Raw genomic sequence first — 12,131 nt, forward strand, 5'->3', positions numbered from 1 at the left:
AGCTCTTACATTTACAAAGGAGAGTAATAAGAAAATCCAAAAGAATTGAATGCTTTAAATATAATTGGAACCAATAGTAGTTTATAATTATGAAATGTCAAGTGAGTAGTGCAAATGCAGTGGTAGGTCATAGGAAGAGTTTAAAGTGTTGATGATCAAAATTGTATCATTGTCAGAAATTAAATATGTTTTTCATATATGAACACTAATGGACCAGGATAGAGACCCAAATATGAATTTATGCAGCTATGCCCACCTGATATTTGACACCGGAGAAAAGACAGCCTCTTCAACAAGCACTGATGGGAAAACTGGATGTCTGAATGCAGAAAACTGAAATTATACCCTTGTCTGTAACCCTTTACCAATATCAACTCAAAGTCATTAAGGACTTTAAAACAAGACTTAAAACTTTGAAGCTAGTGCAGAAAGAGCAGGGAATAATTTGGATTTCATAGGCATAGGAAATTACTTACTAAAGAGAACCCAAATGGCTCAAAACTAAGAGAAAGGATGGGCAACTGGTACTACATGAAAACAAAGCCTCTGCACAACAAAGAAATGGCTCACAGAATAGGAGGAAATCTTTGCCAGCTATGTATTTGACAAGGGATAAATAACCAGAGTATTCCTAGAGTTCACAAAACTAAACTCCCCGAAATCAAAGCCTCAGTGAAGAAATGGTCAAGAACTCAACAGAGCCTTTCCAAAGGAAGAAATTCAAATGTCAAAAAAGTACATGAAAAAATGCTCAGCAGCTGTGATCATAAAGGAAATTCAAATCAAAACTACACTAAAATTCTGCCTCACTGTTGTTACAATGGCTACCATCAAGAACACAAACAACAATTGTTGGCAAAGATGTCTCACCTCATTCACTGCTGGGAGGAATGTAAATTACTGAAACCACTATGGAAAACAGTATGGAGACTTCACAAAAAACTAAAAATAGAACTGCTATATGATCTAACAATACCACTTCTAGGAATATTCCCAAAGGAATGTAAGTCAGGTTACAATAAAGGGACCTGCACAGCTGTGTTTATTGCAGCATTATTCACAATGGCTAAGCTATGGAAACAACCAAGATTCTCCACTACTTAAGACAATGTGGTATGTATATACAATAGAATTTTATTCAGTCATAAAGAAGAATGAAATTTTGTCATTTGCAAGTAAATGGATGGGGAGGGAGAACATTATCTTAAGTAAAGTTAGGCACAGAATGTCAATAGCCACATGTATTCTTTCATATATGGAATGGAGACCTAATACAAATATAGCAATATTATGGAAACCAGGTCACCCTTATGGGAGGACACATAAAAGAAGGAGAGGGTAAAATAAGGAATTAAGAAGGTGAATATGGTTGATGTACTTCCTATACAATGATGAATACAGAATATTTAAGCCTTTTGAAGCTAACATAAAAAGTGAAATAAAGTAGAAAGATGAAAATTAAAGCCGAAGATCAGTTCATGTTATACTTCAAACATACATGGAAATGTCACAAGGAAATTTTCTGTGTAACTATGTTAAAAAATGCCATTCTTTAAATTTGCAAATTCAGAGTACAGGAAGGAGGAACAGATCCTGCCTAGGGGTTTGGTTCCAGTAGGTTGGTCTAGTATATGGGGAAAGGGAATGGGAGGGTGAATATGGTGCAAATACTGTGTATACCTATATGTGAATGGAAAAAATGATACCTGTTGCAATGGGATAAGGGAAATAAAGGAGAATGGTGGAGGAGTGAATACACCTATGATGTATTTGATATATTGTAGGACTATTTGTTAATGCCAAAATATATATCCACCCATCACAACAGTAATAAAAGAAATAAAGTAGATTTTATGACTGGTTCTTAATATCTACATAGAACAATTTTTTTCTTGTATGAAGAAGGCTGTTTTCTTCTTTATTTTTTGGCAAACATGGAGATATTACGAAGAATGTTCCTGGTCCTCTGATATTGTTAAGCTTGAGTTTACTTATATTGAAGGATGTCAAAAACTTAAAATTCAGCTATGGGAGAATTGTGAAAAGTATAGTTTTTCAAAAGGCTGAATATTGCTAAAGCTGTTCAGACCTGTGATAATTTTACTCATTGTTATTTGGATTCAAAATATTTACAGAATTGAGTGTTCCTCTAAATATAGTTCCTTTTTAAAGCCAACACACAGTGTTAAAGGTTGTTCAAGAAATTCTGTGTTCCTAAATTACATCTCATTGGCTTTACATATGACCCAGAAGGGCAGTCCATCCACTTTGGACTGTTCCTCTCTGTGCACTTGATTACTGTGCTTGGGAATATGCTTGTCATCCTGGCTCTCAAACTGGTCTTCCCCCTTATACATGCTCAAAGACTTCTTCATCTCCAAGGCACACTAGGCTGCCCTGTTTCATCTCTAAGTTTCAAAGATGATTCTGGAGATCAAACTTCACATAGAAGCATCTCCCATGGATGCTCCCTGACACTGATGTCTTTTAAATCAGCTTTACACATGTGTATGAAATGATTTTGACTGTGATTCATATCCCCAGTTTGTAGCCAGTTTTCCTTCACAGCATTGCTCCATTATCATTGACCTTCCAATTTCTGGCTTCTTAGATTCACTGGGTATTTTATGGTTATTTTTTAAGATTCTCAGCTGCACAATTATACTGACTGCAAATTTATTTAAAGGATCAATAATTTCTATTTTTTTGTAATTCTGCTGCCCCCTTTTCAAATATTGCCTCTTTGACATATTCAGCAACAACCAGAATGCAGTACACTACTGCCACCACATTTGTATTTCTCCCCTATCTTGGGTGGCTTGATTTAGTGTGATTATTTTCATAGTAAAATGATGGTTGCCAAAGTTTGATTCTTGGTAGAATAGGAAACATTTTGAATGAATGTTAGTTTTCAGTTTGGGAAAATGAAGTTTCTGGTGATATGTGATGAAGATAATTTCAAAATACTGTGAAATTAATAAATGTTACTCATGTTTGTACTTATCCTGTTTTAAATACTAACATTTTTTGTAATATATATTTCACTCTAAAGAAAGTGGAAGTAATCAGCAGAAATAAAAGGAGTGAAACATCCACAAACATTTGCCCTTGTAACTGAATAGCCTAAACCCTGTTTTTGGTATTCCTTTCCTCCTCTTGTTTTGCTAGTATTGCTAGAAATTCCTTAGAGTCTTGGTCCAATAATATCCACAATTTGGCTAATTGAGAGCACTGTGCATTGATAATCCAAGGTCATAAACAGTCAGTGATCATTCTGTCCTTTCAGACCTCATCTGAATGTCTCCAGTGTAATAGGTTCCATTCTTGTCTCCTCAATCAGAGGTGTCTGCCTCAGCAAGCTCCTCTCTGTAATTGTATTCACTTCAAACCTCAGGATAGGCATTGACGCTTCATTGGGCACCAGGCAAAGGAGGGTCCTTGGACTTGCACACCTTGACCATGACTAAAGAGAGAAGCAGCCTAACCCAGTTAAGTGCTGAGGGATGGATTTAGGAAACACTATTGCTATATCCTCCTAATCATGATGACTAGCCTGACATTTGTTTAGCTGATGGGAGAACACTGATAGAAAATCTTGCACTTGTTAGCTCTGTGAAATGTATCTTCTTAGTTGTGTTGGTGTACAAGAGAACTGAATCAAAATTTTCTTTCCACCTATATCAGTTCCATTTCTCACAGATGTTTTACACACAATGGCACAGATGGATCCTTCCTAACTTTTTCATACATATTCCAAATGAATTATGGAGGTGATATGAAGATGACAATAATTGCAGCATAATGAAACTTATTGAGAGATTTTTGTGTCTGGCTCTGAGCTCTTGCTGCTATGTTGCTTTTATAATTCAATGATCTTTATCATTATGTAATTAAAAGTGTCCACATTGCTATCATCTTTCAAAAATCAAAGAGGCTAATTACTTAATGTGCCCTGTTTTGGGACTTAGATACATACAAATGTTGCCATCTCCACCTTATATACAAAAATGTTATAACAGGAATATGCTCTTCACTTCCAATTCACTCTTGGAGTATGCCCTTTAAATCCTGTCTTCTTCCTCTTAAGATTACTGGAAGATTGCAGATAAAGTGCTATAGAGGGTTCAAGTTGCAGACAGAGAGGTGAGCCAAAGATCATAGAAAATGATCGCACAAAGTGGAGTCACATTATTCATCTCAGATCTCCCTCCTGATTCAGGCCAAGGATGTTCATTCAGCTTTCACATCCTTTTACACATTTGAATCAGTTCACACAAACTTCAGAGAATACATAATGTCAGAACTTGATTATAATTCCACTTAGGAAAGTGGAAAGAATTTTAAAAAATACATCAATTGTACCTGTGGTTAAGACCTCTTAATATTTTTTATGGTTATTTGGTGTTACTGATTGTAATAATAAATATTTCTAAATTCTATAGAATATTGTAGGACAGTATTTCTCATGTCTAGTGAAAAATATAACACACAAGCTCAAATATTAGTATTCTGAGGAAACTGTTTCTATTCTGTTCTGAGGGCAGAGAATTTGGATACATTAAAGCATTCATATATAAATATATTGATAATATATTGATATTTCATTAGTTACCTAATTGAAAGTTTTTTATTCCTGTTCTTATATAATACCTATATTAGTTAATTATAATTAATTTTGCCATTTATGAGGAAACATACTCTTTTTAGATATCTTTACTATTTTTCATGTAATTTTCTCATTTGTATTTTTAAAGTTAAACAATAGGGTGGCTTGACAAAATCCCAACTCTTCACTTATCTGGAGCTAATGAATTGAAATATACGTATCTGGAAGGACTGCTGTAAAAATCTGTTTATTGGAAATAATTAGGTGGTGACTCAAACTGGGCTTTGGGATTTTCCTTTGTGCTAGTGTCTTAAAATAAAATAGAAGGGTTGATAATCAGGAAGCAGAAAACTTTTCTTTGGTCCTATTCAGTACACAATGTGGAAAAAAGATAAAGAGTTATATTACATTCCTTGTATTGTATTAATATGTATAGCATTAATACAAATAGGCATGCATAAAATATATAATTTCAAAAGTGGCTCTGTGATTTACTTTTTATATTGCTAACTGTTGACTTTTAAATGTGTGCTCATGCCACATTTGTTATAAGTCTGACATGTGATTGTAATCATTTAAATGAACCACCATAATGAAAATGTGAAGGTCACCAAAGCCACTGAAATGAGGTATATTTTAAATAATTTTAATTCTAGTCAAATTTGAGGGAGAAGTAAACATGTTAAAGAATAGAAATAAGAATAGCCAAGAATGGTGAAAACCTTTGGTATACAATTAGCTTACTACCATCTTTTCTTATTATGAACTATCTTCAGTGAAGTAGTAAATTACATAGTTTTATAAATATTCTAAGTCAAGGAATTTTGTACAATTTTAAGAAAATGAGATATATTTCACTCCTTTCAAGTACAATGATATTTTTCTACAAAGTGGATGGGTATTACTTATTCTGTAAGTTGTATTTTAATATGATTATGGACTTTTAACTTTTAAATTACTAAGTGTTGTGTGTCTTTAAAGTGAATGTGTATAGAAGGAGTTAATAGCAAAGCAACCAAGATCAAAACATTTAAATATTGGGCCTGTCACATTTGACATATTTCTGAATATATTTTGCCTTAAGTATGATTTTAAAGTAGTTTGTACTCAAATTCAAAATATGCATAGTCTTGTTTGAATGCATATTTTTTCATTTCTATAACAAATTTCCTTTTCAACAAGTGTCCTAGTGATTTAGAGGCACAAAATCTTACACATCTCAGAATTCCGACTTGTGCGACTCTCCGATGATCCAGAATTGCAACCAGTTCTGTTTGCACTGTTCCTGCTCATGTACCTGGTCACAGTGCTGGAAACCTGCTCATCATCCTGGCTGTCAGCTCTGACTCCCATCTCCACACCCCCATGTACTTCTTCCTCTCCATCCTGTCCTTGGATGACATTTGTTTTATTTCTAGCACAGTCCCAAAGATGATTGTAGACATGCAAACAAACAGTAGAGTCATCTCCTATGTCGGTTGCCTGATCCAGATGTCTCTCTATATATTTTTTGTAGTCATGGATGACATGCTTCTGACTGTGATGGCCTATGATAAGTTTGTGGCCATCTGTCTTCCCCTTCATTATCCAGTCATTATGAACCCTTACTCCTGCTGTTTCTTAGTTTTGATGTCTTCTTTGTTTTGTCTTTTGGACTCCCAGTTGGATAATTTGACTGCCTTATAGTTTACTTGCTTTAAGAATATGGTAATATCTAATTACTTCTGTGACCCTTCTCAAATTCTTAATCTGTCCTGTTCTGACACCTTTAGAAATAATGTGGTAATGTACTGTATTGGTGCTACAGTGAGAATTGTTCCCATTTCAGGGATCTTCTTCTCTTACTACAAAATTTTTTCTTCCATTCTGAGAATCCCATCATCAAGTGGGAGGTATAAGGCATTCTCCATCTGTGGGTCTCACCTGTCAGTGGTTTGCTTATTTTAATGAACAGCCATTGGTGTGTACTTTGGTTCCACTGTATCACATTGTCCAGGTCAAGTTGTGGTGGCAACATTAATGTACACTGTGGTCACCCCTATGCTAAACCCCTTCATATACAGCCTAAGTAATAGGGACATTAGTAAGACCCTAAAAAAAAAGAGGATGCGCATTTGGATAATCTGAACTCAGGACCTTGTGGCATCACTTTGGAGTGTAGGTAAATGGTGAAACTGAAGAACTGGATTTCTGAATACTTCCATCTTCATTGCATAATTTCATAGATTCTTTTATTTGCCATCTTGATTCATATTGTATGGTGATTGATATGTTAAGGCTTGGATGATTGAGATTTAGTCATTTGTGTGCTAAGTTTCTGCTGAACATTTTCTGGAGGTGGAGGAGAGTGAAGGCTACACAAAAATATCAATGCAATTTAATGCCAACAAAATGTGAACACGAATTAATGGCAAAATATGCACTTAAATATGTTGTGAATTTTATCCCAATTAAGAAATGAAATACAAATATTAATGATTCTTAACAGGCCTAAATGAACAAGATTAATTTCACACCTGAGTTTTCTATTGAGTGGATGAAGACTTGACAAATCTTCCTTTGACATATTTTTCCATTCTTTTTCTCTTTTCGTTAATACTCAGACATCCTTGTACAATGTGATGAAATATTTGTATATTTATGAATTCTGTGCATTGAGACTCTAGGTGCAATAATAATAAATAAATGGTCTGTTCTCACAGCTCTGTTATTTCTTGGTTCTATTTCTGTTGCCAAATGTTTGTGTCTCCCCACCTTTAGTGTCTACATAAGAATGCTCCTACTGAGTGTTCCTCTCAATCCTGGGGATGGGTTCTGGACCTTCATTAGATCACATGCCATCAAGGGATGTTGGACCTAGAGCCCTTGGTCATGATATGCCAGAGATAGAGCTTCACCCAGTAATTGCTCAGGGGGAGAATGGATGGTGGAATGTCTATTAAGGCCATTGTTTTATCATCATGAGGGCAAACATGAAAGGTGGTTTAGGAAGACTGGGTATACCAATATTCACTTTCCAATTTTGTTTGCATCCTATACTGCTTCTGTCTCTCATAAATATCTCACCCACATCAGTGGAAATTTGTATCTTATCTGTTCCCTAAGCACTGCAAAACAATGGTGATCATGATGGTGAGGCTGATGATGAAGAAGACACTAACATAGCATCATGACCAAATATTGAGGAATTTCTCAATGCCAGGATAAGTTACATTTTATGCATGATTTTTCCCAAGTAGAAGCTCCCACATTACACTGAATACCTATGCCTCATTTGTGGCAGTGTTGCATGATGGTGTGTATTTAAATATAGCCTATTTACTGAGATTAAATGTCTACAAACAGGACAGAGAGAGGAGGAATGTAATCAATAATTTTCAAAAGATAAATAATAATGCTGTGCACTTATTCTACAAGAAGGAAATCAGAAACCCCAAAGTGATGAAAAATTCATGGGAGAATGGATTAGCACATAAGAATATTTTCTGATAATGAGTAAGACTTCTATTCATTGTTCAAAGAAAGCAGACCAACCAATTCCTGGCATTACAAATATTGTAAGTTACTGGAATTTTCTTCCTTTTTTGACAGTAGCAGGGAATAAACTCTTAGATCCTAGTACTTGCTCGGCAAATACTGTGTCATTTAACCCCTTTTTGTAGTCTTTTTTGCTCTAATTCATTTTTCAATAGGGTCTTATACATGTTTTTGAAGGTGCTGGACTTGGAATGAGATCCTTCTACCTATGCCTCCTGTAGAGCTGGGATTAGAGATATGAAACACCATACCTGACATATTATTTGAGATGGGTTTTCATTACCTATTTTTCTGTCCTGACCTCAAATCATGATCCTCCGAATTTCCAACTGTTGAGTATCTGGGATTATAGGTTTATTTCACTACGCTTACCTAATATATTTTCTTAAAATTAAATCATATGTATCACGGCTTTCATATTCCTTTTAATGCATAAGTGGTTTTAAATGAGTATTGTGGAAAAATGTAGTTTCTAGAGATGTGTTGATAGTTTGACAGTGGGAACATAATTAACATCACTGAAATATGTACAAAATATATATTTGATGGTGTACTTTGTATTGTGTTTGTTTTTTGAAACACTCTTCCTTGTTAGCCCAGGATTGCCTAAAAACAGTATTTAGGGGAGGTGGGAAAGATGGAAAATTTGAACCTTTCTGTATTTGATACCCTGGATGAGAGTAATCAGTGGAACAGACGAGAGAATAACTGTGGTGAGAGAAAAGAGAAAGACCATCAGGAATCACAAAACTGGTGACAGGACAGCGAAAAAGCATGGAGAAATAAATAGTAACAGAAAACAGTAGGAAGCACTCTGCAGCTCCAATACCATCTTTCCAGGTGGAGACAAAGCTGAAGATATAACCAAGATATTCCAGATGGCTCTGGAAACAGACTGGGAGACCTAGTGATAGGATAGTCCTACATGTCCTGCAAGACCTAAACTCACTGTGGGAATTTTGTGTGAGGGCGAGCATTCATACATGGCAAAACCTCATTGTAAAAGGAAGACATTCTACATTCCACACAACTTGTATTGCAACAGCCAGCAACCATCTTGAATAGATTATTCATTTTTTGAGATTTAGCTACTCTAGAGACTTGAAATCAAGAAACAACTACATCTCTGGAACCCTGGAGACACCTTGCTACAGTGTCTGAACACCTTACACAGTCACAAGTAGCATCATGGAGATGGGAAGTCTCTGTCATAGACACAATGATAAGTTGAATGGGGGGAGCTGGGGCAATGAAATGTACAATGATCAGTGCCCCCCAATCTATCTAGGAGTTACATTGCTGTGGAGCATCATGAAAATGGAGCTCTGAGCCCACGATTGATGGAGGAATTGGCATTGCTCCCATATATTTATGGGTTATTACTAGGCGGGGCACAGAGTTCTGAGCACTAGTTCAAGCATCAGATGATTTCCCTGGCTTCCTTTTTCCCCCAGGGTGGTTAGCTGCTTTCTGTGGTCTGCATGCACCCAAATCAGCTGGTAGAGTATCTGATACCCTAAACTTTATTCCTCCCGCCCACCATGAAGTGCTCTGGTTTGTTGTCCCCACTCTCCCATGTATTTTGATGACACTTCTTAGGTTTTGATGGTTGCTGCCTGGGGTGTACAAATTAGAGAGCAAGGGGAACAAGTGGGAACATTCCCAGTCCACAGACTAAACAGATTCTTGTGACCAGAAGTAGCTATATAAAGAAGAGAAGCTTCTAAAATAAAATCTGCCCAAGTCAGGCAAATAATTCTTGACTTGCACCACCCTCAGCCCACATATGGCAACAACCTGTGTGCTAGTTGTGCAAGAGACTTCAGCTAGCTTTTTCCTCTTGGAATGGTCAGTTGAAATCCGTAGTATAGAATGGATGAAATTGAATACAAAACATAAGGGCTTGAAGACAAGGTGGATAATTGAAACAGCCAATTATAATAACACAAAAGAAAGTATGAATGGAATATATAAGAGCTCTTGGACAGCATTAACAGAAAAAAAATTATGAACAAATGAAAATAGAAGTAGGAGAAGTGTAAGCTAGTTATAGGCAACATATTCAATAAAATAACAGCAGAAAATTTCCTAAATTTTGAGAAATACATGTTCATCTGGGTATAGAGGGTTTCACAGTATTAAACAGAGAATGTCAGATAAAGATCCTCTTCAGATAATACAAGAGTGTAAATTACCTGAATTAGTGTAAACTAATTATACATAACAAAGAAAGATAATTGAAAGGCACCAAATAGAAGTGCATAAACTCACTTAAATTAAAAACTTCAGAATAACATTAGACCTCTCAACAGAAATTCTAAAAGAAAATAGGGCATGGGATGATGTATTTTAAACCTTGAAGAATATAACTGCCAACTTGCTGTATTCAGCAAATTGATCCTTCATAAACGAAGAACTAATAAAAATATTTTAAACAAATCTAAAGAAATTCATGACCACTAAGCCACCATGCAGAAGATACTTGAAAGAATTCTACACTAAGAAGAAGATAAAAACAACCATGAGAGGGTGGGAAGAAACAAACCTCACCAGGTGACTTGATAAGCAAATGAGGATTTAGAAATAGTCAAACATTGCAAATACAACTAAATGACAGGAATTAACTACATACCTCTCAATAATAATTTGAAGGCTAATGGTCTCAATTTTCCAATCAAAATACACAGTAGCAGATAGGATAATAAAGAAGACCCAGGACAGGCACAGTGGCTTAGACTTATAATTCTAGTTACTTGGCATGCAGAGGTTGGGAAGATCTTGGTTTATGCCAACCCAGGGAAAAAGTTTGTGAGACCGCCTCCCCCCATCTTATCCAGTGACTGTGCAAAGTGGCACATGTTTTTGATGCCAGCTATGTGAAAAAGCACAAATAGGAGACTGTAGCCCAGGTCAGGCATAAAGCAAGACTCTATCTCAGCCTTTGCTCCCCTCCCCCTCCGCCCCTTGCAGCCCTGTGGCTCGCAGCTCACAGTCATCCTGCAGGACCCAGCGCCAAGGCCGTCCGCACCAGCTGCAGGACCGGCCCACCCGCTCCCCCAGGTGCATCCTCCTCGGTCCCGCGCCCTCCAGGCTCTCCAGGACAACCTCCCCACCCCTGGCTCGCGGCCCTGCCCGGCCCAGTCCCCGCTCACCGGCCTGAGCGCGCTGAGGATGTGAGTCCTGCTTGCCACTGCCTGAGCAGCAGCCACTGGCGCGCGAGCCTGAGCGCAGCACAGCTGCGGGCGCCGGTTGGGTCGCTGGCACGGGCAGCGCGCTCCTGCTCTAGCCATGTCCCCCGTCCTCTCGCAGGCGCCAGAGCCAGCGCCGCTGCAACCCGAGGGCCGTCCCTGGCCTGCTGTCCGTCCCCGACCCCAGCGTCGCTGATCCTGTCCGCCGCAGGCGAGGACGCGGGAGGAGTCCAAGGTTCTGCCTTGGAGTCCCTGGACGCGACCATGTCGGAATTGCTGCCCTGTGGGATGAGAAGCTGAGCCCCTAAGGCGACGGTGGGACGTGGGCCAGATCTCATGCCGCCTGCAGGACACCAACAACTTTATTCCATGCCCGGCAGAACAAGCGGCCGCCCAAGCTGGGCCAGATCGGCCAGAACAAGTGGGTTGTTATTGAAGACGATAGATTGATGACCTGCTGAGGAATATGAAAGACAAGGCACCTCCTGGAGTCTGCACCCCCCAAAGACAATGAGTTAAGAGAAAGGGTGAGAACAGCAGAGGGTGATAACGGTTGACATAAACCAAAACCAAAACCAAAACCAAAACAACAAAAAAGCATGGAAAAGAGACAGCGTTTTGAAATTTATTATTAGCTCACTATCCAGGATGAAATCAACAACCTGTATCCCGTGTCAGGCTGGGAGACAGATGAGGCTGGAGGAGGAGGAGAAGGGGAGGGTTCTGGGATCCTCAGGGAAAATTAAAATAAAAAGTACATAAAATTAAAAATTTTAAAAATCACTATGTACACAGAAATA

At 37.8% G+C, this 12,131-nt stretch overlaps 1 pseudogene; it reads left to right on the forward strand.

Moving 5' to 3' along the window:
• The first annotated feature begins 11,595 nt into the window (after nt 1-11,595).
• LOC109677831 (calcium/calmodulin-dependent protein kinase II inhibitor 1 pseudogene) lies at nt 11,596-11,845 on the forward strand (annotated as a pseudogene).
• The last annotated feature ends 286 nt before the right edge of the window (nt 11,846-12,131 follow it).

Source organism: Castor canadensis, chromosome 14 (genome assembly GCF_047511655.1).
Source record: "Castor canadensis chromosome 14, mCasCan1.hap1v2, whole genome shotgun sequence".
In the NCBI taxonomy this organism is placed as follows: domain Eukaryota; kingdom Metazoa; phylum Chordata; class Mammalia; order Rodentia; family Castoridae; genus Castor; species Castor canadensis.